The sequence below is a fragment of the Sus scrofa genome, chromosome 3, assembly GCF_000003025.6.
Source record: "Sus scrofa isolate TJ Tabasco breed Duroc chromosome 3, Sscrofa11.1, whole genome shotgun sequence".
Taxonomy (NCBI): Eukaryota; Metazoa; Chordata; class Mammalia; order Artiodactyla; family Suidae; genus Sus; species Sus scrofa.
The window spans coordinates 97554463-97579113 of record NC_010445.4 but is presented as its reverse complement, the minus strand read 5'-3'; the positions used below and the strand labels follow the sequence as shown (position 1 = coordinate 97579113).

General features: G+C 44.2%; 1 long non-coding RNA gene and 1 other non-coding gene across 8 annotated transcripts in view; both read left to right on the top strand.

Moving 5' to 3' along the window:
• The window catches only part of LOC106509843, a 176253-nt gene continuing 158168 nt past the window's right edge, over positions 6567 to 24651 (top strand). For 2 of the 7 annotated variants that reach the window (XR_002342751.1, XR_002342745.1), the window contains exons 1-2: positions 6568 to 12782; positions 13616 to 13678. This is a non-coding gene — a long non-coding RNA (uncharacterized LOC106509843). Of the gene's footprint in view, positions 12783 to 13615; positions 13679 to 24651 lie in introns of all 7 variants that reach the window. The other 5 variants (XR_002342750.1, XR_002342749.1, XR_002342746.1 and 2 more) reach the window with 4 other exon arrangements.
• On the top strand, positions 11481 to 11573 carry TRNAI-UAU. Its single transcript is given in 2 exon segments — positions 11481 to 11518; positions 11538 to 11573. It is a non-coding gene; the product is annotated as a tRNA-Ile (tRNA).

Genomic DNA, 24651 nt, shown 5'->3' with positions numbered 1-24651 from the left:
TTTTTTCCCTGAGCATTTCCTTCTAGAATCTATTTGGCATGAAAATAAGTCAAACCATACTCTTTACCTTTCCCATCTACTAGTAATCAGAGGAGATGTAAACAGTGACACATGAAACACCAAGGATCTATGACGTGTGAGGTATGCTTTGGATGTTTGTTAAATGGATGGACAGGTGGGTAGGTAGGTGACGGCATGAATGGCCTCACACTAAAAGGAAAAAAAACCCTCCATGATTTCAGCCCAACAGGTGTTCTGACATGTAGTTCAAAGACAAGAATGACAGTTACCCTAGATTTTAATCAAACTAGTCAAAAAACGTGAATAATTGAGGCCACAAGTGATAGCTTGGGGTCTGAACTACCTAGATGAACCCTAACTACAGGCTAAAAAATCTGCTGCATAGTCGCTGTCAAATATGCCATTTGGTTTGTGCGGCGCGGATAAAACACGGTGTCTATTCAACTGGCAAGCCTCTTGACTGTGGTGTTGGGCACCATTTTGACTCCGATGTTCAGAAAATCAACAATTCAAATTTCATCTGGTGTTCTGGCATTGTTTAGTCGCAGCCATCTGGACTCCTTCCAGTTACGGTCCCATGGGTTCCTGTTAGTTTCTGGACCTTACCAGCTCGCAGCAGCTCGCAGCAGCCCGCTCTCCTCTCTGCACGCAGGAGCTCATCGTCACCATGCAGTCAGAAGCAGTCTCTGCCCTTGGACCGGAGCTCATCAGAGCCTGTCCTGCTTGCTGGTACCTGGCTCTGGTCTCCCCTGGATGACAGTGGCCTACCCAGCTGCCTGAAACCAGTAGATGTTTCTGAGCCTGGCTGCTGCTAACAGTCTGATCACTTCGATGTCTCAATTGACAGAACTGGTTTCTCCAGCTGATTCCTATCCCAACCCACCTTGGTCTGTGGCTGCCTCCCTCTCTCTCCCACTTTCTCTCATTTTCTTACAATTCAGCAAATTTTTAAGAACAAATATGAATAAAAGGGCTATATCGTGAACTGTACTGGTTACTTGGAAATCTGGTTCTGGTCCTGCTTTCCCTTTAACTCGAATTATTTATAAGTCTGTTTTAAAATTTCTAGACATATGGTTGATTTGAGGGGTTTTTTGGTTTGGCTATCATTTTTTTTTTGGTTTTTATTTCTCATTTTATTGCATGGTGGTGAGTGAAGATGGTTTGCATATTATTTGGGGGGGAGGCGTGTGTTACAATTTCCTTTGCAGCTTCGTCAATTTTTGTGAATGTATATTCTCTGCTTTGAATGTAGTTCTATTTTTATTTTTTTTTGCTTTTTAGGGCTGCACCTGCAGCATATGGAGGTTCCCAGGCTAGTGGTTGAATCCAAGCTGCAGCTGCCGGCCCACACCAGAGCCACAGCAAGGCCAGACCCATCCTCATGGATACTAGTTAGGTTTGTTACTGCTGAGTCACAATGGGAACTCCTAGAATGTCGTTCTAAAGGTTTCTATTAGTTTAACCTGTTGTGTTATACAAGCATTCTCTCTTTCCTAGTTTATCTGGATGCTCATGGGTGCAAATAATAAAGACCCCAGTTAAACAGTGGCTTAACCAGTTGAAAGTTAAAGGCATATGTGACTGGATACCTGGAGAGAGAATGAGCCCGTGACCTAGCGGTGTCATCATGGAGCCTGGTTCTTTCCATTCCTCACATCTGCTCCCTGCAGCATCAGCTTCATCCCAAGTCTAGTGCCCCGAGGGGACAAGGGATGTAAACTAGCCACAGCTTTTCCTTTAGACTAGGGGTTCTCAAACCTTGGCGCCATTGACCCTTTGGGTGAATATCTGTTACAGGAGTGGCCTTTGCATTGCAGGATGTTTAGCATATCTGAGGCTTCTCTCCACTAGATGCCATCAGCTCTCCCCTAGTTGGGACAACCAAAAATGTCTTCAGACATTGCCAAATGTCTCTGGGGGGAGCAGAATGGCCCCCAGGTGACAACCAGATGTGTTACTGGCAATACAAGGTTCAAATGCCCACCCCTGCAGCAGTTACTGGAATGAAGGGAGAGGGATACTCAGATTGATTTAGTCAAATTAAAATCTGTATTTGAAGCTAGAGGTGGAGTTGGCTTCCCTCAAAGTGTGTGTTCATGGGGGAGGGGTGAAAGTCTGCAAATGATGCTTGGGAGGTAGTGAGCCAGGTTCCACTACACCTGGGTTTTGACCAAGTTTTTTTGCTTTTTTTTTTTTTTTTTAAAGGGCTGCACCTGAGGCATATGGAGTTTCCCAGGCTAGGGGTCAAATCGGAGCTGCAGCCACTGGCCACAGCAATGCAGGATCTGAGCCGTGTGTGCCACCTACACCACAGCTCACGGCAATGCTGATTCCTCAACCCACTGAGCAAGGCCAGGGATCAGACCTGCATCCTCATGGATGCCAGTCAGATTCGTTAGCCACTGAGTCATGACAGGAACTCCTTGACCAAGTTTTTTTGACCCATTTCCCACCTCTGAATTCTATATCTATGTATCTAAGTAGTTAGTCTTTAAATACACACATATATTTAGATTTATAGATTTCTAATAATGTGTCTTGTTAATCAGCACCTATAGCCACCCCAAGACCAAGTCAAGAACAAAAGAATCTGGGCAAGACTGAATTCCCTACTGGCGACTTCTATGTCGATGTTGTTTAGATTATTATTTAAAAGTTTTATCCAGGCAATACCTAGATGTCTCAATGTGTTTCTGAACATATTAACCAGTTATTAAGTTGTCTCTCAGCTCCTAACTCACTTTCTGTATTCTGCGTTGTGATGCAGGGGCTGGGATTCTGCAAACTTCATTAACGCTTTGCCAGATGGTTCCATTAGGCCTTGCAAAGTGGAGGTAACAGAGGGAGGCTGCAGGGCTGAGAAGGGAGAAGGGACTTGCTCCTTCCTGTCTGTCCCCTGTCTCCCTTGGCTTCTGGGCTCATCACCTTGGCTCCTTCAAATCCAATTTGCAGTTTTTCCAGTTCCTGGCAGAATCCCCTTTAAAAGTGACCCCATCAGAGATACCAGTTCCAGCAGCTGGTGTGTCCCTCAGAGGTCCGAGTTTCAGTTCTGCAGACGTCTTCCTCCATCTTCCAGATTTTCGTAATTCAACTTTATTGGTTCCCTCAGCCCTAGGTGGGCAGTAATTGCTTCTTACATTTACCGCTTCTGTGATACTACAGATTTTTTTTTTTTTTTTTTTTTTTTGGACTTCACTACAACTTTAAATGTAGTAAACAGTTCTCTCTTACATAATGGCTTGGTTTCTGTCTCCTGACTGATATGTTTTTATAAGCTTCATTCTCTTCATTAAGAGATTTCTTTGTGGTGGTGATTTGCAAGTCAAAGAGGGTTAGGTTCTAAGCTTGGTCATCAAATAGTAAAAGGGGTTAACTCTCCAACATCCTGCCTCTTTAGTGCGATCCAAGTTGGCTGTTGGCCCTGGGATGTCCGCTTTTCAGGGCTCTCTGCAAATAGAGCTGGAAGTTTACGTCTCTCTGTCGCCTCACGGGGCAGAAAGTCCTTGGGGAGACATTCACAGACCAGCTCTGCTAGGAGCTTTCAGTTTGGGTTATATATCTGCTACATTTCCACTGTTCTGGCTGCAGGGCCGGGGGCTCTTCCACCTCCCTCTCCTCCCTCCTTCCTCCTGTAGAGATAATATTCTAGAGACCACAGGTCTCTTTCCTCCCTTTGCTGGGGGCCACGAATGCTACCTCCCTTCAAATCACTCAGTGTTAGCCATCCCACTGCCCCTTCCCCCCAACATCCCATGGCCCATTCCCCCCATCACCCCACAGCATTCCCCTGATGGATCCCACATGCCCTGGATGGGCGTGGACATATGTAGGCATTTATGAGTCCAGGGCACTGTGGACAGTGGCTGAGCTTAGCATTTCTTGTGGCCCAGGTATCATGGGGGAATTCATACTTGCTACTTATAGGTGAGGAAATTGAGGAATTATCAGCCACTTCTACAGCTTAATTTCAAGGATGATCAAAACCCAAAAGTCAAAAAAGGCAAAACGAACTGGAAAAAAACCCCAACAAAATGATTCAAACAAACATTTCACAAAGATTTTCAGAGTTCCTGTCGTGGCTCAGTGGTTAACGAATCCGGCTAGGAACCATGAGGTTGCGGATTCGATCCCTGGCCTTGCTCAGTGGGTTAAGGTGGATCCTGTGTTGCCGTGAGCTGTGGTGTAGGTTGCAGACGCGGCGTAGATCCTGAGTTGCTGTGCTCTGGCGTAGGCCGGCGGCTACATCTCTGATTTGACCCCTAGCCTGGGAACCTCCATATGCCGCAGGAGCAGCCCTAGAAAAGACAAAAAAAAAAAAAAAAAAGATTTACAAATAGCCAATAAGCACGTCAAAAAACGCTCAATACCATTAGTCATCAGGGATATACAAATTAAATCTACAGGGAGATACTATTACACACCCAGTAGAATGGCTAAAATGAAAAAGACTGCCAACACCAAGCGCTGACAAGGATGTAGAGCAATTGGAATGCTCAGTGTTGCTGGTGGGAGTATAAAATGGCACAACTACTTTGGAAATAAGGATCTGACAGTTCCTTGTAAAACTAAGGGCATAGAAATTCATCACAATTAAAAACTTTTGTGTATCAAAGGACACTATCAAGGGAATGAAAAGGGAACCCACAAATGGATAGAACATTTGTAAATAATATATCTAGTAAGGGATTCATATTCAGAATATATAAAGAACACATAAAACTCAACAACAAAAACCAAACAACCTAGTTAAAAATGGGCAAAGGATCTGAATAGACATTTCCCCAAAGAAGATACACAAATGGTCAATAAGCACAAGAAAAGATGCTCAGCAGCACTAATTATTAAGGAAATGCAAAGTAAAACCACAATGAGATACTACTTCACACCCAACTGGATGACTCTTACTAAAAAGAAAACCCCAAACAAACAGAAAATAAGTCTTGGTAAAGATGTGGAGAAATTGGAGTCCTTGTACACTACTTGTGGGAGTGTAAAATGATGTGTCGCTGCTGCGAAAGATGTAGGATAGTTCCTCAAAAAAGTAAACAGAATTACCACCTGATCCAGCAATTCCACTTTCAGATATATATCCAAAAGATGTGAAAGCAGGACATTGAGCAGATATTTGTGCACTCATCTTCATAGCAGTATAATGCCCAATAGCCAAAAGATGAAAGCAACCTAAGTGTCTACTGCTTGATGACTGGATACGAAACATATGGTCTGTACATACAATGGAAAGGGAACGAAATTTTGACACAGGCTGTAACATGGAAACACTTGAAAACACTATGCTAAGTGAAATAAGCCAGACACAAGAGGACAAATGCTGTGGCAATTCCACTTATATGAGTTACCTAGAATAGTCAAACTTGTAGAGACAGAAAGCAGAATGGTTACCGGGGCCTAAAGGAAGGGCGATGGAGAGTTTATTGTTTAATCCGTACAGACTTTCATTTGGGATGACGAAACAGTTCTGGAGATAGATGGTGGTGACAGTTGCACAATAATGTAAATGAACCTCATGCCACTGAATTGTACACTTAAAATGGCGAATTTAACGGACGTATATTTTACCACAATTAAAAAATGCTTTTAAAAAGCTATACAAAACCCTACCTTATGACCCAGCAATCCTGTATTGATTGAAAAGAAATGAAAACAGAGGACTTGTGCAAGGGTGCTCTCAGCAGCTTTGTTTCTAATAACTCTGAACATAACCCAAGACGTATTAACAGGGGAATGGCTAACCAACTGTGGTGTATACATGTAAAGAAATATTATTGAAGCCACTCAGTCAGTTGTTGGCTGAAGAGAGACATGAACAAAGGCTCCAGTTCATTATCTTCCTTCAGTCCCACAGGGTGTGTTTTCTTACTCCAAAATTTTGACCTAGGGACAGTCCTGAATGTTACTCGAACACCAGAGTTCCCTGGCTGCCTCTGCTAAGACTCTTCCTCCTCTCAAAGAGAAGAACCCCATCATTATCAGTGCTTCGTCTCTAAGACCTGCCGTCCTGTACCTGGTCCAGTAGGTTTGGATTCAGCTGTTGCCAGAACTGACAGAGGAACTACTGCATCTCAGCATGAGGGCTTTGGACATTTGTTTGCGGGCCCAGCATACCTGGATCCTATCATCATCTCTCTAGAGGTCCTTGTTCTGTCCGATCTTTCCCATAGTTCAAGTTGGAACCCGTTGACCACCATCATGCAGTGTCTCTGTGAGCTGGGATCAGTGCCTCTCCTGAGGGTGACCCTTCATGGGTCTCCAGGGCCTGGACTCTTAAGTACCAGAATCTATATTTGAATCCTGGCTCTACAACTTACTTAGGTAGTTGTGCCTCAGTTTCCTCATGTGTAATAGAAAATATTACTACTGCTTACTCCATAGGGTGGGCATGAGGATTCAATTAGTCCATAAGGTGTAAAGTTCTTAGACCAGTGCCTGGCACAGGGTAAGCACTGTGTAAGTGTGTAATTCTTACTCACCTACTGCTGTGTTCTCTATTCCTCGAAAGGTTTTGTTCTTATATGGCAAGTGAAAGAAAGACGTAGGATCCAGCCAGGATCGAGTCAGGAGGCAGAAACCACACCAGGAATTTGAACAAGGAAAATTCAATATAAAGAACAGCTAGCTACTACGTGGAGGCTAACTGTTAAGAGAGGTAAGTGGAACCCTAAAGGATACAGAAATAAGGGATAAAGGGAGCAGCAGCTACCTCCAGAGATGACAGAAGAACCCACGGAAGGATAAACTTGGAAAAGGCGCTCCCTCCCCGCCAAAGCTGATGCTCGCAACTCATTGGTAGGGGCGTGGTGGGGGCTTGCTGGATGGCAGAGAGGTTTGCTGAGGTGCTGCAAGCTGGGGTTGGCAAGCAGGAGACTGTGCTGGGTGATGACAAAATCTGACTGGAAGCCGCCCACTGGCAGCTGTGCTGTACGAGCCACAAGAAAAGCGCTGCAGCGGGGAAGGCCCTGCAGTGTTCCTCCCGCCCCCTCCCCGGGGAGGCCAAAGCATGGCTCTGGCTGGCCGGGTCACAGAGCAGCGCAGAGTCGGTGTACGGAGAGCAGACCAGCACCAACAGCTGGCATACACCCCAGCGTCGTTCTCATAATTAAATAAGTTTTAACAGGGACTCGTTCCTATTTACGTATTTATGCACTTAGAGCAGAGCGGTACCAAGCGGGCTGTGGTGAGGGCAGCCCTGTACTCCTGGTTGCCCGTGGATCCACTGTGACGAACAGCGCCCCCTTTCGCTCGCAAACACGTCCCTGTTCGGAGGACACAGTACGTGGTCACACTAACTCTTGACATCATTTTCTATCCAAATCCTCCCACCCATAGTAGCTAGAAACACAACAACACACAGGTCTGCTTGAAGGCAGGCCAGGTTTTGGGGGGCCAAGATTTGGGGAGAAGAGAAGTGCACTGAGACGAGCGAGGCAGCCTGAGCTGCTTCCTTCTTGAAGCGTTGGCCGGTTCGTAGGTGGGAGAAAGTAAGGGGCTGAAAAGCTGAGCTGAAAGCAGTAGTTCTCAAGAGCAACATATAATTTTAAAAATGTATGTCGGAGTCTGTCTAAAAGAGCTCTTTTAACAAGTATAGAATAAAACGTCTGACATGAAAGCTCACTTTTAAAATGCTGCACAAAATAATGATACATTTTACAGGTTAGAGCAACTTAGAGTTGATGAAATACCATATATTTGTTCACACATATGAATGTCTCTATAGGAGATTCCTAGAAGTGGAACTGTTGGGTCAAATGACATATATTCGATAGATTCTGCTAAACTGTCTTCAAAACAAAACTGAACAAAACTGAACAATGTCCATTTCCTCACACGATTCCCTACATTGGGTGCGGCCGATCTTTAAAAATTTTTTCTCTTCTGACAGGCTCTCACCGTGTCTATATTTAAGCTTCAATTCAGAGTGAAGGGAGTCTGTGTTTCCCCAAATTATCATCAAGCTCCATGTAGAATTGCTTCAAATCTGCATCACCCTTTCCTAGAGCTTTCTCCTCCGAAGGGAAAAACAGAGGGTCCTTTCTGGTGAGGGTCATGGACTCTTCGGATAGGAAGGGATCTTAGACGCTGCCACATCCTAGGGGTTCTGAAAGCTGTTCGAGATGGTCCTCACTGTTACAGGGGCAGAGGATCTTTTCACTTACTGCTTAGAAGAAGAATAATTAAAATAGTTCTTCAGACAACCTCTTGCCCCATGAACATGGATCACTCTGGGAGCCTCTGAATGCCTGTTGCCCAGCACCTGCAGTGGTCCTTGAACACCAGAGGTGTGCATACGACTCAGTTGCAGAGGTGGGTCCCAGGTGTGCGTTTTGACTCCTCTACAGTGACTTTTTAAAATCATATACTCCTTCATGTATAATCAAAATGGAACATTGGCTAAAAATAGGCAATATAAAAATTTTGCTGAAATAAAGTAAAAGAAGACCATAAATTGAAAATTCTACAAATTTGGCTCAAGATGATCTTCATTCACTAGATGTGCAAATTGCCTTCGGCTGATCAAAATGTTTATCTTCTATGTCAGAAACAAAAATCAAAAAGAGAAAATATAGTGATCATTATATCCGATTTGGCCTTTTATTATTAGGAATAAAGACTAGCCATACCCACTTCATGTTATTTGCAGAATGGCACTTGCATAAAGCATCCAGAACCCTTCTGTTTTAGCTCATAATTTAGACACAAAACCATGAAAGTAGTAAAAATAAACCATTTTAAAGTGCAAAAAGCATAAATTCTAAACATTCATTTAGGAAAGCAGTTTGTGTCTATTTTTCATGCTACAATGAGTCATTAAATTTCATACATTTTAATATACATTTGTTTTACGACCAATATGATACAAGTTCTTTTAAAAGCCATTTGTTAGCAAAGCATGCTTTTCCTTGACATAATTAATTAAAGGGAAATTAAACATTTTGCATTGCACGGTAAATGGAAAAAGGTTAAGACAAGTCTTATACTATGTATATTATTCAAGATTATTCTAACATTAGACATATATCTAAAAGTTTTATTTTAAAAACCACTTCATTACAAATTAATAAATGATTAAATAGTTGCAGGGTGTTGTCAAGTGTATACATGGTAAAAGAAATTCTCCAGTCAGGATAAGCTAAAAAGTTCTTATCTGGTGTAGACCCCTCAGTTTATAAATCAGGCAACTTATGCCCAGAAAGAGTAAGAGACTTACTTAAGATCACACAGCCAGGAGGGCCACAGCTCAGACTCTTAGTTCATTTCTATTCAGGGTTAGAATATATGAGGTTAAGTGATTTGAAGTTCTCAGGAAACTTACTGGTTCTTGCTGAAAAATTTCTCTGGTAGCAGAGGGTCTGACACTGCCCTCTCTAGGTTCGGCGTTGCCCCCACTAGTTTCCTCTTTAGAACCCCAATTTCCTTGGAATAGACTATTTTAGCTCCCAAAGGCTGTGTCAAGTGCTGCCTTTCCCTCACCTTTATAGCCTGTTTCATATTTTGGGAGGCACTTATTTCAAAGGCTGACTCTCTGCTGCCTTTGATTTGCCCTGGACTTGACAATGCATGCTCCAAGAAGCCCTACTCCCGGGAGTTCCCTTGTGGTGCAGGGGGTTGAGGACCTGGCATTGTCACTGCAGTGGCTTGGGTCGCTCATGTGCTGTGGGTTTGATCCCTGGCCTAGAGGAAAAACAAAAGACTAATCCTGGCATGTTGTAATAGTTCTGCATCCCACCACCTGCCTCCTGGGATCTTGCAGGGGTGCTGACCACTTCTTTTCTGAGCTCCTGCTCTGGATGTGCATCTCTCATAGTTTACAAAACCATCGGGAGAGGCTTACCTGTCTCTGGGTGTATAACCCAGTCGCACATGGCATGGAACTTCCTAAAACACACCACCTTCAGGAGGCCTCTACCTTACAGAGAACCTATGCCTGTCTCCTCATCATCTGCCCAATCACTCTAATCCCTTCTGAATTTCAAGGCTTTCTACAATCCCACTGCTCTGCACTCATCACCCTAACACAACCTGTTAAGGTGCGCAAGTCACCATAAAGGTGATTATGCATCATCTTTGTTCTGCCCTCATCATCTGCTTATGCTGGTTCCAAAAAACATAGTGTTCTGTTGTTGGCTCTTCTGGCTCTCCCAGGAAAGCAGAGGTCACCAAGCAGGGTGACCAGCATACCAACAGAGGCCCAAGAGACAATCCTGGCAACCCCAGAGGAAGAGAGAGAGGGGATGGTGGTTACTTTGTGGAGGTGGTTGCAGCTACCCTCCCTGAGGGATGCGGGTTGGCAGCAGAATTATCAAATGGGGACAGTAGGCACAGCACCTAGGCTCTGCAAAAATGTTTGCATTAAAAAAATTTTTTTTGAAATCAGAAAAAAAAAAAAAAGTAACAAGAGATCCAAGCTGGATTATAGTTGTCTTTGTTTTGCAGTTGTAAACATTTAAAACATTTTTTTTTTTCTTTTTGATGGAGGAAGCGGCCCACAAGGACAAAAGTGCCTAGGGTACTGGACAGTCATAATTGGGCCCTGGGTACAGTGTTTACCCTTTCTGGTTTTTAAAAAAGGAATGTATTTCCACATATTTGCATGGGACCTCTTGATTTTAAATGCTAGTAGCTCGCTTTAAAATTAAACAAAACATGCACACTGTGGCCCAACAAAACATGTGGAGCTTAGCCTGCAACCTGAGGAAGGCTTGGGCTATCATCGTGTTCCTGGAATGCCCATGGCTTGACACGATTTCAAGGACACGTCTTCAGCCTGAGTGCCCCAAGCACCCTGCTCAGGATGGAAGAAAGGGTAGCAGAAAGCTTTTGGGGCAGGACAAGGACATGATGGCTGACCGCCTGCCGCTCCCAGGCCGCCCCACCCGCTGGCGCGGGCTTCGCTCATTCTGGGTTTTCCCGCTCCCGCCGACTTTCCCGCGCGGCGCGGAAGAGGGGAGGGGATCCCCCAGCTCACGGGTCATGCGAGGGTGCGGGGCAGGGGCGGCCGCCCCGGGCATCTGCGGTCTCTGAAGCCGAGGCCTCCCCGCTCGGTCCCACCCCTCGCAACAAGGCCCACCGCCGGCCTCCGCCTGGCTCCTGGGCTAGGTCCGCTGCTCGCGGGGTCCGCTCTCGGAGGAAAAGTTCCACACGGAGGATGCGGCGCTGGTTTCAGCCTGCAGCGTCCGAGGCTCCTCCTCCCGCGCTGCCGAGGGAGGCGGGCTGCGCTCTTTTCCGGGCCCTGCCACACAATGTTGCCTTCAGGGAGGGAGACCTTCGCAGCCTTTCTGCATTCCCTCCCTCCGCCCGGGGGTGTGGGGCCGGAAGCTGCGGCGTCTCGGGTCGGGGTTTGCTCCCGCCGAGCCTTGAGCCGTTGGTGCGCATGCTCTGTGGAGGCCCGCACAGGCCCTGAGTGAACTCTGATAGAGCCTTCGCAAGGCGGGGTAAGCGGAGCTCCAGTGGCGCAATCGGTTAGCGCGCGGTACTTATACGGCAGTACATGCAGAGCGATGCCGAGGTTGTGAGTTCGAGCCTCACCTGGAGCACGACCCTTTTGTATACCCGCATCTCGCTTTTATCTCCTTGCTTAAGGAATCTCGTCAGTCTTTTCTTTAGCTTCCTCAGTTCCTGTCTCTGACTCGCTGCCTACCAGTCCTGCTTCTAGGCAGACAGGAAGCTTTGGCGCTTCTTACTCTCTTTCCAAGCTACTTGTTGTCGCCGCTCACCACCTAGCCGCTGGAACCAGACATTTGCATCCTGCTCCCTCGTCCTAGGCATGTCCTTTAACGGCCCCCAACTCTTGGTCCCGGTACCGGTGATGCAGACAGGAGGTCCCGGGGCGCTGCACCGGTGCTGGGGTCCTCCCTGGGCCTCGGTCACTGAAGATCCCAGGCGCCCTCTCTATGGGTCGTGCCTGAGCTCCCGGCTCAGGTTCCCGGCCGCTGCCCGAGCCGGACCACCTCTCCGGGGAGCTGGAGCCCGAGGCCCAGAGCAGGGGCTCAAGGCGAGCGGTCGCTCTCCTCGCTTTTAACTACTACTAACTCGTCATGGCCCCCTCCCTCCGACGTGCAGAGCCGCTAGACCGCAGGCTCTTCTCCCCTATCCAGGCCCCAGGCCTCCAAGGCTCCCTGGGCGGACTTGCAGAGCTTGGGAAAAGTGCCTGGGCCGCTCCCTCCCCCTCCCCTGCGCCCCTTCTCCCGCGTGTCAGTCAGGAGTGGTGGAATTTGCTGGCAGACCGGAGAACAGACGTTTTCTAGGGATATCCGAGCGGCGGGTGTCCTCTCATGCTTGCCACCGTCCCAGGTTCAGAAGTCCTCCCGGGGAGCAGGAAATCGGCCAGCACGCGAACACTCCTCGGAGGCGCGGGGGCTGCTTTGCCAAGGGGTGGGTGGGTACTCCACATTCCCAGGAGGCAGGGCCAAGTAGGGAACAAGCTTAGTGGGGATGAGAGGCCTCCTGGACGCGTTCTCCGGCAAGAGTGGTTTCAGCTGTTTTTTTGGACGTGCTAGTAGTTAACTCATGGGATAGAAATACTACCGGGAGTGGTGAGAAACAAGACCTAGAAAGCTCAGAGAAAAGCAGATGGAGAGTGGAGCTCTTGTCTGTCTTCTCGGCTCCTAACGGCAGCCCCAGATTCGCAATGAAGAGCCCCACGCCACATGAAATGTGAGCAAGTCCACCCACCTCATCTACCCTGGCGGCCAGTTCCTCGTTGGACCAGATCCCTTCTATCATAAGCTCCTCCTCAGCACATGGTGAGTGCTCCTTGCTAGACATCTAGCCAGCCTGGAAGCAAGTATCTCTCTGCGCCCCCCTCCCCCAATTTGCTTAATTAAAAAAAAAAATCTTTAGGAAGGTGTAATTCATATACCCTACAATTCACCCATTTAAAGTGTACATACAATTCAGTGGATTTCAGTTTATTCGCAGATAGGTGCAACCATCACCACAGTCATTTTTTGAACATTTTCATCAGCTCAGTAGGAAATCCTGTATCCTTTAGCCCTCGCCCCACCTCATCCCTAAATAGCCACTAATCTACTTTCTGTCTGCATTTTCCTATTCTGGACTTTCAAATGAATGAAATCATGTAAGATGTAGTCTTTTGTGACTGGCTTCTTTCAGTTAGCCTAACGTTTTCAGGATTCATCCATGTCCTACCCCCGTTGGTACTTCATTTCTTTTTTATGGCTGAATAATATTCCACTGTATAGATTTCTTTCCAGCTTTGTACAATGGAGAAAACGTTGGCATTTTAAAAACATTTGCTGAAAGCTACTTTTTAAAAGGTAATCAATTTTAAAATGTTACAAAGCATAAAAATGGTCACACTTGCCAAATGTATGTTTTAACCTTCAGAGCGTATCACTGCAAGAACTGGTCAGATACTTCCAAGAGCTGAGAAGAGAGCAGGTTCATCCCCCCCAACTCCCTATCCATGTTGGAATCCCCTCTACAAATCTCTAGCTCCCATTTGAAAAGTTCCAGCATCAAAATGTCATTTCTTCAGAAGGCAATACATTCCATTTTCTGTCAACTCTTGTGGTTACACCATTCTTCTTCTTAAATATTGTTTCTGTCCCTATAGGTTATTACTGGAATGCTGGTGGTTTGGGCAACTCTTTTTCTGGTGAGATGGTGCAGTGGGAAGGTAAGAAGCTAAATTTAGTTACCCTTGCTCTATTTAATCTAGAAATCACCAGATAGGTGGTTATTAGTGGATTACAAACAAAGAAACAGACCCCTGGCAGATTGTAGAGCAATGTTATAATGTGATTTTGACAGAGTTTTTATAGGTTGGGATGAGTGATAAAGATCAAGTCAGAAAATTATTGGAAAATGCTATAAAAACCATAAATTACTACCTATATTATACTAGGGAGGTGGGACTCGTATCACCATAAAACTAGTGAGTTAGGCCTGTATGCAATGTTTTGGTGGCTTCAAAGTAGAAGATGGGTAAATAGGAAGTGGACAAACTCAGAAGGTACCTGGAAGTTATAGGTGAACGGCTGTACATGTCTAGCAGGAGAGAAGGCTTACCCACCCACTGAAATCCATTGAACTGTACACACAGGTTGACATTAGCTTTATAGGTGGCTTGGTGAAGATAGGCTTATTAAAACTGTGCGTGATACAAAGCTGGAAGGGAGTCCAAATTCAGTAGACAATCCAGAGACACATGTTTCTGACAAATGACAAGATGCAATTTGATAGAGATAATTGTAGCCTGTGTTCAGTTCAGAGTTCCCGTGTAGAGGAATGCCTGGCGTGACAGCTGTTTGCATGCAAAGGGGATCTGGGCATTTCAGATATGCACAACCCCAGTCGTCCTGGCCGTGTGACCCAGCTGCTGAGAATGTCAACCAATTATTAATGCATTGCTGTATAATGCATTACATATTGTGGTGTCAGAGATCACAAAACAGCAGTGCGTGGAACAAATCTAGCCTCAGACAGGTTTTGTGTGGCTTTCTAGTACTGCCTTGCAAAATATTTTTTAAAAATTAATTATTTGCCTATATATTGGGAGATTTTTACTGAAATGCTTAGATGTCAAGTTTCTAATGAAAAATTGGAAGACTTAGTTATCTCGGGCCCTTATTCCCACATGGCAATGTTGGCTGCCCCCTTTGGATGGGCAAATGATCTTCCCTTTGCCGTGGTCCCACCACTCTGCATTAATCTCCCGCACAGAGGTGGGTTGCCACTGCTCCACTCGCTTGCTTTGCTGTTTTCTTAACCCTGGACTCATTTCTCTCCTTTGTGACCTACAGACACTGAGTGTGTGGCTTCCATATGGAGAAAGGGAGGGATACTGTTGAACCCTCTCAGTAGGTCAAAATACAGCCTGAGGGCTGTGATCTGTATGAACACAGCCCATTTAAAAGTCAACAAACCATAACCCCGATTCTTTAAAATGGAAAATTTCAAACATGTACAAAGTAGAGAAAATAGTCTATTTAACCGCCCTGTATCCATCCGTTGCTGCTCTCAAAAATTCTCAATGTTATTCCAGGAAAAACAAAACAAAATTGTCAACATTATTTCCTCTATCTATCTCATTCCCACAACATTCTCCCCTACCTTGGCATGGTCACCAAATATTTTAAAGGAAATCCCAGATATGATTTAATTTAACTTGTAAATGCCTCAGTGTGTATACCCAACAGGTAATCCCTTTTTAAAAGAGCATAACCACAGAATCATTTTTACACCTAACAAGATGAATAATAGTGACCCTGCATCACCACACATAATTCTGAAAGATATTTTTACAGTTAGTTTGTTAGGATCAAGATTCACCAAGGTCCGCATACTGCATTTGGTCAAAATATCTTTTAAATCTCTTTTCATTTAGTACCAATTCCCTCTTTCCCTACTCCTTTTTATGATATTTATTTGTTCATCTGTAAAATTTCCCGCAGAATTTGGCTTATTGCTTCCTCAGGGCTCCCTTTCAAAAGTTCTTCAATTCCCCCTGACAGTTAGATTAAGAAGCTTGATAATTTTTTTTATTTTAAATGATTTTTATTTTTTCCATTATAGCTGGTTTACAGTGTTCTGTCAATTTTCTACTGTACAGCATGGTGACCCAGTCACACATACAAGTATACAATCATTTTTCTCACATTATCATGCTCCATCACAAGTGACCAGACATACTTCCCAGTGCTACACAGCAGGATCTCATTGCTTATCCATTCCAAAAGCAATAGTTTGCATCTGTTAATCTCAAATTCCCAATCCATCCCATTCCCTTCCCCTCCCCCCTGGCAACCACAAGTCTATTCTCTAAGTCCATGATTTTATTTTCTATGGAAAGGTTCATTTGTGCTGTACATTAGATTCCAGATATAAGTGATATCATAGAAGCTTGATAATATTGATTCAGGTTTTTTTTGTAAAAATATATTATAAGTGGTACTATATACTATTGTATCACAAGAGAGGAAGTACATAATGTCTGGTTGTTCTGCTTTTACTGATGTTAATTTTATTGGTGATGTCAGATGTGATGAGCCTGATCCATCCATTATAAAAGGCCACATCGGCCTCTAACCTAATGGTTTTAGTGGCTGTTGATGCTCTTGTCTAGATTTATTATTTTATTAAGGATTACTCAATAATGGTTTTCTCATTCTATTATTCTTCTGTATTTATGACTGTGGATTCTAAAGAAACCTCTTTTTTCCATTGACTATTTGGTTTTCCTAAAGCACAATTCACGTAGAAAAGGCTAGATAATATTGCTGGACTCTCTTTTTCTACTAATCTTTAGAATAGTGAATTGATACTCTAACAACTCCCAAAGGTGACCAGGTTTTATATTAAGTTGGTTTATAGGATTGTTCAAGACTTCTGTAACTTTGAGTTTTCTGCCCACTTGCTCTGTCATTGAGAGAAGGATATGAAAATAGTCAACTACAATGGCATTTTTTTCCATTTCTCCTTTTAGTTCTATCTTTTTCTCCTTTGTGTTGTTGGAAGCTCTGTTATTGGTTGTATAAAAGTTTAGGACTGTTATGATCTCTTGATTCAATGACCCTGTTACCATTTGCTCGATTTGTCCCATGTTTGGCCAGAGAAATTCCCTTTAAATTGGCTGCTGGGTCTTTCTGATGTAATCTTAAATCTAAGCTACGATGTATTCCTGGCATGATGAGGTATTTCAGAATATGTTTTGTACTTGTCTTTGTTCAGTCCTAGAATTGGCCACTTCTCCCAAGAGCCTGGTTCTTTTTGTTGGGAAATGTTATCTAGGAGACCACAGTCTATGTCCTAGAGTTGCTTAATGCTGCTCTGTGGTCGTCATATTTTCATGCCTTTTCAGCAGACAGAACTAGGAAATGCATATTTTTTAAAAAAGAGAAAAATAAAACCAGAGTATATAATGATATTTCCAATTCTAATGTAAGATTACAAAATGTATACCCTTCAATTTTATATTTGGATTTCTTTACAACTCTTACATAATTACTTAATTTTGGTGTCATCCTATGATACGCAACACAATAGTTTTAAAATAATATCAATATTATTTGTAATAAGAAGATTATTGATTACAGTTTAAGATTTCTATGTGATTCCTTTCGTTCTTAGTTTACATCCAAAATGCAAAATATTGCGTTTTGGAGTTCCTGTCATCGTGAAGCAGAAATGAATCAGACTAGGAACCATGAGGATTCAGGTTCGATCCCTGGCCTCGCTCAGTGGGTTATGGATCCGGCATTGCCGTGAGCTGTAGTGAGGTTGAAGACATGGCTCAGATCTGGCATTGCTGTGGCTCTGGCATAGGCCGGCAGCTACAGCTCCGATTAGACCCCTAGCCTGGGAACCTCCATATGCCATGGGTGCCGCCCTAAAAAGACAAAAGACAAAAAAAAAAAATTGTGTTTTAAAGTCAAAGTAAGAGTTCCCTGGTGGCTCAGTGGGTTAAGGATCTGGCATCCTTAAGCATCTGATATTCTTTTTGTTTGTTTGTTTTTTTGCTTTTCTTTTTTTTTTTTATTTTCCCACTGTACAGCAAGGGGGTCAGGTTATCCTTACATGTAAGCATCTGATATTCTTAAGTCAAAGTAATATTTCTGTGTATGGCTATGTTATCAACTTGATACACAGTGAATGCCATTTGATTGAGTTTATTTTACATTTTTAGGAATTCCTTTTCTTCTTTTACCTTATTTATCTAAAATATTTACATGCTTCCAAAGTCAAAACTATACAAAAAGGTTTTTGCTGAGAAGTCTAGCTTCTATCTTTGTCCCCTAATCCTTTTTCCTCTTTCTCTGTGTAGGTAATAATTTTAAAATTACTTTTTTGATTTATCTTTCCATTATTTGATCTTAAAAACTATAAGCAAAAACACACTTATGTTTGTATTCCACTCCTCTCCTTCTTTTTCAAAAGCTCTTCTATTCCATGCTAATTTCATTAACAGTATATACTTATTATCTCAGAGTTGCAGATAGAACTCTTCTGCACTCCTTCTCACAGCTGAATAGTATTCTATCCCTGTGGATGTACCACTGTATATTCAGCCAGTCTTCTACTCTGAAGATTTCAGTTGTTTTCAGTAGTCTGGTTTTGTAGATGGTGCTGCAATGAATAGATGTGTTCACACTGTTTTGTATATTTTGCTGTTATATCTTTGAGATGGATTCTGAATGTGGGATTGCTGGCCTGAGGGATGGCTATCTAGCTCTAAAATATGTAGGTATATAATTATATATATAATTTTGTATATAGTCATTTATATTATATAAAATGTAATGTTATATATAACATATACATTAAATATAAAATGTATATAATAAATGTAAAAATTTCCAGATGTGCAAAATCATCTTTAAAGAGGGCTTCTGGGAGTTCTCTGGTGGCTCAGCAGATTAAGGGTCCAGTGTTGTCACTGCTGTGGTTCAGGTTGCTGCTGTGGTGCAGGTTGGATCCCTGGCTCAGGAACCACCACGTGCCTCGGGGGCAGCCAAAAAAAAAGAGGGTCTTTGGAGTTCCCACTGTGACTCAGCCCAGGTTTTATACCTATTATCCATGAGGATGTGGGTTCCATCCCTGGCCTTGCTCAGTGGGTTAAGGATCTGGTGTTGCCGTGAACTGTGGTGTGGGTTGCAGACGTGGTTTGGATCTGTTGTGGCTGTGGTGTAGGCTGGCAGCTGCAGCTCTGATTCAACCCCTAGCCTGGGAACCTCTATATATCACAGGTGTGGTCCTAAAAAGCTAAAAAAAAAAAAAAAAAGAAAAGAGGGTTTCTGCTGTGATAATCCATGAATGTGAGGCCTCTAGAATTCCCATCCTAAGAGCCATGGTTGAAGGGCCTGGGCCAACTGATGGGGCATGCCCCCTTCAGGGGAGGCACCACTGAATGCCTTTCCTCAATGGATATTTAAGGGAGGGGTACTTACTGGAGGCTCTGACAGAAGACACAGCTGGCCAGGGAGCTCAGCTCGCAGGGGTGCCTTGAAGATAACCCAGGCTTAGAAAAGCCCATGAGATTTCACACTCAGCCTGCCTGGTGCTTCTGGCCTTGGACTCTGTCCTGCAGCCTTTAGCTTAACCCATTTCTATTTTATTTTATTTTTAATTTTTTAATTGTAGTTGATATACAATGTTCTGTCAATTTCTGCTGTACAGCAAAGTGACTCAGTTATATATATTCTTTTTCTCATAATATCTTCCATCATGTTTCATCATAAGAGACTAGATAGAGTTCCCTGTGCTGTACAGCAGGACCTCATTGCTTATCCACTCCAAATGCAATAGTTTGCATCTACTAACCCCAAACTAACACATTTCTATTTTATCTCTTAGTCTTTTTTTTTTTTTTTTTTTTTCCATGCTCATGGCATGCGGAGGCCAGGAATCCAACCCAGGCCACAGCAGTGATCATGTCAGATCCTTAACTACTTAGCCACCAGGGAATTCCTATATTTTAGTCTTATAATGTTCACAGTCATTTAAAAAAATCTTTTTTTTTTTTACTTTTTTATTTTTTATTTTTATTTTGTCTTTTTGCCATTTTCTTGGGCTGCTCTCGCGGCATATGGAGTTCCCAGGCTAGGAGTCCAATCGGAGCTATAGCCACTGGCCTACACCAGAGCCACAGCAACGCAGGATCTGAGCCGCGTCTGCAACCTACACCACAGGTCATGGCAACGCCGGATCATTAACCCACTGAGCAAGGGCAGGGACCGAACCTGCAACCTCATGGTTCCTAGTCGGATTGTTAACTACTGCGCCACGACGGGAACTTCTAAAAAATCTTTTGTATATATATGGCTGGATCATTTTGCTGTACAGCAGAAATTGACAGAACATTGTAAATCAACAATAAGAAAAATTTAAAAAAATTTTATGTAACTGATTATCTGTATATTTCCCAGTTATTCTTATTTAAAATTTTTTTTGTTCTGTCTTAACTGTTTCATTCTTTTAAATACTCTTGTTAATGGGTAGATTCCTTCTCTAAAATTTTCATGATATCTTTCCCTCTGTGCCTAGTCTTTTCATTCATTTCCTTATAGCCTTCTTTCAACTTTTTCTTCTAAATTTGTTTTTATCTACTCCTTTTTTTCTTTTTCAACTTCACTTGCAAAACTGAATTTTCTGTCTCTCGCTCTCTCTCTTTTTCTTTTTTTTTTTTTTTTTTTTTTTTTTGCTTTTTAGGGCCACAGCCCTGGCATGTGGAAGTTCCCAGGCTAGGGGTCAAATTCGAGCTGCAGCTGCCAGCCTATGCCACAGCCACAGCAACGAGGGATCCTAGCTGCATCTGCGACCTACACCACAGCTCACGGCAACACCAGATCCTTAACCCACTGAGCAAGGCCAGGGATAGAACCCACATCCTCTTGGATACTAGTTGGGTTCTTTACCGCTGAGCCACAAGGGGAACTCCCAAACCGAATTCTCTTTAAGTGTTTCTTTGCCCCCTGCTGGCTGGCGGGCCCCCAGGGAGCATAGGCAGACGTCTGGGTAGAGTTTGTTTGTGCTTTGAGCAAGTCTGGTAGGGTGAGGATCTTTCCTGCCTTTCTCTTGCTTCCCTGCCTTTCCCACAAAGTCCTTGACCTGACCTTAATGATCCAGGGGACGAGATGCCTCTCTCACTTCCCCTAATGATAAGCCATCCACGATGACTGCAGTTGAAACTCCAGGGAGTATGGATCCCAGAGAAGAGCAGGCTAAAGAAGAATATATGACCTGCTTTCAAATATACAGGAAAGGGGGAGTCATATTCAGTGTCGACCTAGAGGAAAGAACATGAACTTAGAACTACAGCCAAGGGTGATGACGACAAGGAAGACCATATATTTTTAAAACAATTAGCACTGTTGAGAAGTGGGATGGATTGACTGGTGAACATGTTTCCTAGCTTTAAAAGTGACTGAGTGGGGGAGTTCCCGTCCTGGCGCAGCAGAAACGAATCTGACTAGTATCCATGAGGACTCTGGTTCAACCCATGGCCTCGCTCAGTGGGTTAAGGATGCAGTGTTGCCATGAGCTGTGGTGTAGGTCAGTGGCTGCAGTTACGATTCGACCCCTAGCCTGGGATGCTCCATATGCCGCTAGTGCAGCCCTAAAAAGCAAAAAAAAAAAAAAAAAAAAAGTGATTGAGTAGAAGCTGGACTGTAGTAGAAGAGAAGCTGGCATTGGTGGGGGTTGATGGGACTTCTAAGATCTCTTTTAGCCCTAAGATTCTTAGTTCTGTTTTCAGAAAAGAGACATTGTACAGTAGATTGTGTTATTACCTTCCCTTCTCAGGGATGAACTTGTGACTCAACAGGAACCTATCAGAGTCATTCCATGGGATGTTTCTATCTTGAGCTAAGTGGAAAGAGTCTTTCATTCTGTCTAGAAACATAAAGGATAGTTCCCTTTGTAGCTCAGTGGTTAACGAACCCGACTAGGATCCATGAGGATGTGGGTTCAATCCCTGGCCTCTCTCAGTGGGTTAAGGATCCGGTGTTGCCATGAGCTGTGGTGTAGTTCACAGATGCGGCTTGAATCTGGTGTTGTTGTGGCTGTGGTGTAGACCAGCAGCTGCAGCTCTGATTCGACCCCTAGCCTGGGACCCTCCATATGCCGCAGGTGCCACCCTAAAAGGCAAAAAAAAAAAAAAAAAAAAAAGTGCCCCTTTGCATTGGCCAGTAAGACTTGGGTTTTCCACTTGTAACCAAAAGTAGTCTTGACTGGTGCAATTGTTATTGTACAAAACATCATTTTACATTGATGACTGATTTTTTCACATTTCTTACTGAGAATTCCTTTCAGAAGGAAGAGGCAACGTCCAATCATTAAAACCATTGAACTGGCCTGGAGATTAAGTGAAGAGCTATTTCCTCACACCTTTGTACAAAGCCGGGCCCTCCCGGTCAGCACACTTGCCCTCTCCACATGAATGACTCATCCAAAGCACAACACTTGATTTTTTCCCCTCCCGCACCCGCTTCCCCTTTAGTCTTTCCCATCCCGCTGTCCATTCACCTGGATTCTAAGCAAAGAGCTTAGGTGGCGGCCTTCATGGCCCCTCTTTTGCTCCCCCCTCGGTCTAATCCATCAGCAAGTGCTGAGTCTCCCTCCAGTATGTATCCTGGACCCTGTCCTTCTCTCCATCCGCAGTTTCTGTCACCTCTCAGTTGGACTCTGCAGTAGCCTCTTCACTGACTCCCTGCCTCCACTCTCATCCCTCTCCTGTTCCTTCTCCACACAGAAGCCCAGATAGGACCTTAATAACACAGATCAGATACCATCATTTCCTTGCTTAAAACCACTGACGGCTTTCCATCACATGCAGGATAAAATGCACAGGCCTCCAGTGGCCCAGAAGGTCCCACGTGTCTGCACCAGCCCCTGCCCACCTCCCAACCTCAGCTCCTGTCACTCTGTCTCCACTTACTCTGCTCCAGCCACGCTAGTCTTTCTGTTCCTTGTTTCTGCCTCAGGGCCTTTGCAAGGGCTGTTCCTTCTCCTGGAAGACCTTTGCTCAAATCTTAGGGGGTTGGCTCCTTAACCTCCAGGGCTCGGTCACATGTCACCTCCTCAGAGATGCCTTTGAATATAGGATAGCAGTATTTACTATTATCTAAAATCATTGTGTTTATATAAGTGGGAATTGTTTTTCTCCCACAACTAGGATATTCCTCCTGTGCCAAGCTGATAGGAACTCAACAGATATTTAAGAATGAATGGGTGCAGCGGAAACGAGCCCAACTAGGAAACATGAGGTCTTGGGTTTGATCCCTGGCCTTGCTCAGTGGGTTAAGGATCTGGCGTTGCGGCGGCTGTGGTGTAGGCCCGCACCCATAGCTCCAATTGGACTCTTAGCCTGGGAACTTCCATATGCTGTGGGTGAGGCCCTGAAAAGGACAAAAAGACAAAAAAAAAAAAAAAAAGAAGAGTATGACTGGAAGATAATAGAGGAGCAGCACCTGGGTGCAAATGTTAAAGCTGAGTAGATAACATGGGTCCCATCGCTGTGGGTTTGCTTTGCAGATTCCAGGTCTGGAGCCTGGTTTTTAGAAAGTTCTTTGGAGTCTTTCCAAGGGGTTGTCCCTGAGTGTGTGCTGTGCCCCAGGTGACGCCCATCTGGTTGAAGCGTATTGTTCCCACCAGAAGCTGATGAGAAGACACAGCGTGTGGGGGCAGTGACTGGGAAATATTACCGTGCACACTCCTGGGCTACAGCCCATGGTTATGTGCCGCCCTAGAACTGGGCTGTGAGGAAAGGACATCCCGGATGGCCTGGGACAGCACCAAAGATCCTTCTCTTCTTGAAAATTCCCTCATTCAGTGTAAGCCAGGTGGGTTGGTCACCCTCAACACAAGGTGTTCAGAGAGAGGCAAATAGCTTAAAGTGGCTTCTTGGAGGAGCTGAGATGGAAACAGTTCCCATCCTAGACTTTGGGTGTTGACTGTCCCCTTGGCCCTGCCTTTGAGTAAGTCTGGGTTTCTCAGGCACCAAATCCAGACAGAAGGGTAAGGAAACCATTATTTCTTGAACACTTGCAATGAACTAGCTACTGCTGTAGGGACTTTTTTACCCAATTGATTCCTAATCTATGGAAGCCTTCTTATTGCTTCTCTTTTAGGAGTTCCCTGGTGGCCCAGTGGGTGAAGGCTCTGGTGTTGTCACTGCTGTGAAGCAGATTCGATCCCTGGCCCCAGGGAACTTCCATATGCTGAGGGCAAGGCCAAAAAAAAAAAAAAAAAAAAAGAAAGAAAAAAAAGAAGCAATTGTATTTTCTTCTTCTTCTTTTTTTAAAAATTGTTATTTCCCCAATACAATTTTTTTTTCTACTATACAGCATGGTGACCCAGTTACACATACATGTATACATTCTTTTTTCTCACATTATCGTGCTCCATCATAAGTGACTAGATGTAGTTCCCAGTGCTATACAGCAGGATCTCATTGCTAATCCACTCCAAAGGCAGTAGTTTGCATCTATTAACCCCAGGCTCCCAATCCACCCCACTCCCTCTCCCTCCCCCTTGGCAGCCACAAGTCTATTCTCCAAGTCCATGATTTTCTTTTCTGTGGAAAGGTTCAATTGTGTCATATATTAGATTCCAGATATAAGTGATATCATATGGTATTTGTCTTTCTCTTTCTGACTTCATTCAGTAAGAGAGTCTCTGGTTTCATCCATGTTGCTGCAAATGGCATTATTTTGTTCTTAAAAAAAAGAAGTGATTTTAGAGGCAGGACACTGAGGCTCACGAGGTTATGTAATTGCCTGAACTCAGACGTATATCAACCAGAGAAGGTAGGAGGGACCTAGTCCTCGTGACACAGAAGCCCAGGCCCTTTCTAAGGGGTTTTGCTATGTGTATGGGGGTGTGTGTGTCAGAGATGTGACTGGGGACTTCAACTTTACAGTCGTCCCTCAGCCCTCAGGATGGGGCTCTCCTGGGATCTAGGGAGGACCCCCAGCAACTACTGAAATAGTTAAGAAAGGGGCACCCAGGAGGTATTTGTCTTTGTGCTGTCTCAGGCCTAGCTGCACAGTTGGCCCTTTACCACCAGGTGGCGCTGTGGCTCTGCCTTAGAGGGCTCCCCCTAGTAGTGGAGCCTGAGCAGTGCGGACCTTAGGGAATAGCCACTGACTTTAT